This window comes from Gavialis gangeticus, unplaced genomic scaffold, assembly GCF_001723915.1.
Source record: "Gavialis gangeticus isolate Ggan-Ray unplaced genomic scaffold, GavGan_comp1, whole genome shotgun sequence".
In the NCBI taxonomy this organism is placed as follows: Eukaryota; Metazoa; Chordata; order Crocodylia; family Gavialidae; genus Gavialis; species Gavialis gangeticus.
In genome coordinates, this window is record NW_017728998.1 from 11,008,701 (window position 1) to 11,011,952 (window position 3,252).

Consider the following 3,252-nt stretch of genomic DNA (forward strand, 5'->3'; position numbering starts at 1 on the left):
TTAATTTAGAATGAAAAAATCATTGTCTGGTCTTGAGCATCTAAGTTCAAAGAAAACGGCTGAATAACCATCTTTCAGAAAAAGAAGTCTGAGATGGGGGGGCTTTCTTCATCCTCTTTCTCCTCCTTTTTTCCAGCCATATTAATTTGCCAGCTTATTGCATCACTGCATATTTATACCACAGCATTTCTGCAGCACCTGTCAGGATCTGATAATTCTACAGTATCTCTTATTCCCTGATTTTTCAAGCCACAATACAGGGAAATGGTCTCCAAGAAAAACCCCTCATGTCTACTTCCCAAGACTGTGACCTCTTGGTAATGAAGGGATAGTGTCAGAAGCACTTCTAAACATGTCCACTGTTTCATCCAGGGTCAAGCATCACATTGCTACTCATTTACAGTTTCACAGAAGTTTAGGGCTGGAAGGGACCTCATGACATCATCGGGTCCAGCCCCCCTGCTCTGGGCTGGAAAGACAGCTGGGCTCAAATAACCCCAGCAAGATGAGGGTCCAGTCTCCTTTTGGAGATCTCCGGGGTAGGTGCCTGCACCACCCCCGCTGGGAGTCTATTCCAGGGTCGGGTCACATGAACCATGAAGCAATTTTTCCTTCTATTCAGTCTGAAACTTTCTAGGAGTTTATAACCCATTACTCCTGGTTTTCCCCTGGGACACTTTGGTGAATAGTTGTTCACCTAATCCCTGATGCTCACCCCTGATATATTTGTAAGCTGTCACCAAATCCCGCCGAAGTTTTCTCTTTTCCAAGCTGAACAGTCCCATGGAAAAGAGAAGACTTCAGGGGGACTTGGTGGCAGCTTGCAAATATATCAAGGATGAGCATCAATTAACTAGGTATTGCTTGATCTTCAAAAAGGTACATTTTTTAAAAAGTTAAATTTTTCATTGCCAAATGCTACTGTGCTTTTCTTTGCTATCCTATGATTCAAAGCTCAAACCTATGAATGTAATTTGGGAATCTGATTTGCTAACGGATTATTTTCTGATCACACAAGGTTGGGTGAAAGTAGGAAGATACGGCCATGAACAGAGAGTTTATCTAATTTGCAGAGACTTGCCTATTACCACTCAAAATCTTCTTGTCTTCAATGTGCACTTGGTTCATCTTTAGCCTTAACATTTTGGATAGGATCATAAATAAGGGGATTGTGTGGCCCTCTGTCTACCCATGATGTTCTCACCTACTCTATGCCTGCCTATCACTGATCCAAGCTGTACAAAGGCATCCCCTTAGAAAAGAAAAGGGTCAGAGGTGGATCAAAATGATTCAACACTAGACAGCCAAATCCAGCAGGTCTTGACTCTTTATTCTCCATCCTTCACATGAATAATGTGTAATGTGGAGAAAAGGAGTCCAAACCTCTGTTCTAAGCTGCATCAAACTTTTTGGGGAATCCAAAAATACTCAGCTCCCTACAATCTTTATTTGTTTGGGGGGGGGGGTTAATATCATTTCTTTAAATCTCCATGATTCCAGGTTTATCTGGATTTAGAAGCCGTAATACGGCAATATTACATGATGGAGAATTTCTGATCAGGCTGGGAATTTTACAAAAAAGTGAGCACTTGCTCAGTTTCCTGACCAAAGATTTTTCATTTGATTTTGAAACTTCATTTGACCTACATGAAATGCAGCTCCCAGTGAACTTTTATCTACCTTGCCAAAGGCCTTGCTGCAGTTGGGCCTGCTTCCTGGCATCCTCAAAAGAGTGGCCAAGGATTGAAGAGACCTGAAGGCTGAGGCAATTTAGCTGAACCGGGAACGAAGCTTGTTAGCTTGATCAGTGTGGGGAGGCCAGTGCTAATAGTGCCCCATGCTCTGGTTCATTTTGCAGATAGAAGAGCCACCAACTCATCTCAGTTGACAAATGTGTGCCAATATGAAAAGCATATATGTTTACTTGGATAAAACTCTAGGATTTCTAATGGAAGCTCAACTCCTGATGTATATCAATCATTGCTCATAGTAAGCCCATCTAAATGGCCTGCTATTTATTCTGTTGCTACCTATTTCGCATGCCACCTGCTAACAAGATTGATTAAACAGCAGAATTCCCCAAGCTGCAGCTCTGTGGATATCTTCATATATTATGACAGCTAAGACTCCAAATGCTTCTTTTCTATTCTTCCTGCGCCCCTACTCAGCAAAAAGAAAGGAAATGTTTTAAAAACTGCATGAACTCTGTGTCAGCTGAGGGTTGCTTGTGCATGTCTTCTTATCCATCCAGGGAGGTATATGGGCAGTGGGTAGCGTTTAAAAAATGTGGCGTGTATGTCTTTGGTTAAGCAGATCATGCTTCTGTATTTAGCTTTTGATAGTTACCAAGATGGAAAGAAGTCTTTTTCCCCCCCCCTTACTTTTAAATGAATTTTATGTCAAGATAGTTCAAGCTGTCAAAGCGGTTTATAATAAGTTGTACTGTGGTGGTTAAATGATGTAATATCCCTTCAGAGAACAGCAAACATGTACCTGGTAGTTACATCAAGCTAGATCAGATAACGTGAGATCACAAAGTAACTGAATTGGTCTTTCTAGTTCCTCTGATGGGAATCAGTTTACCCACATGTTATTAAAACTAAAGCAACTGGGAAATGCCTTTTTATAGTAGCTAACGCTGAAGGAGAGACAGCTAGAGAACTGAGTGGCAACTGCCCACGGCAGAAAGGACATTCCAGTTTTGAGGGTCTTGCCCTAGACAATAGCCTTGGTTAAGCTACAAATAGACATCATCTGTGTGTCACCAAAAAAAAAAAAAAAAGATGGTGGCACAAAAAAACAGATGTCCATGCCCCTTGTTGTACCCCAAATGCCCCAAAATAGTGGTGCAACAATTCCTAGAAATAGTTTGTGCTGCCTTTTCATTGTGGACATCTGTTTAGTTATGGCATGAAAGCATGGGCAGCAGGGGCTGACCAGGCTCTCCAGCTGTCCTGGGCAGGCACTGGCAGGGCTTGATCCCATGGGATAAGGACCTCAGGTTCCTGAACCCAACCCAGGGGCACCGCAGGGAGCCCTATATATTCCCTGGTCAGCGATTGCAGACACATGGCCCAGAAATTCCCCTGCTAGGCACATGTTTCACATTGGAGAGCAAGGGAAGCCCATGCATTCTCTGCTCCACGCTTGCAGACCCATGGCCCAGCAATTTCCCCGCAGGTATACATCTGCAAGTGAAGACCGTAGTACACACAGGATTCCCCAGGGTGCTCCCAGATTGGGGACAGGGGT

The 3,252-nt window shown here is 43.2% G+C and overlaps 1 long non-coding RNA gene across 1 annotated transcript in view; it reads right to left on the minus strand.

Moving 5' to 3' along the window:
• Positions 1-3,252, minus strand: part of LOC109289481 — a 50,382-nt gene that overhangs the window by 6,035 nt on the left and 41,095 nt on the right. The window lies entirely within an intron of this gene.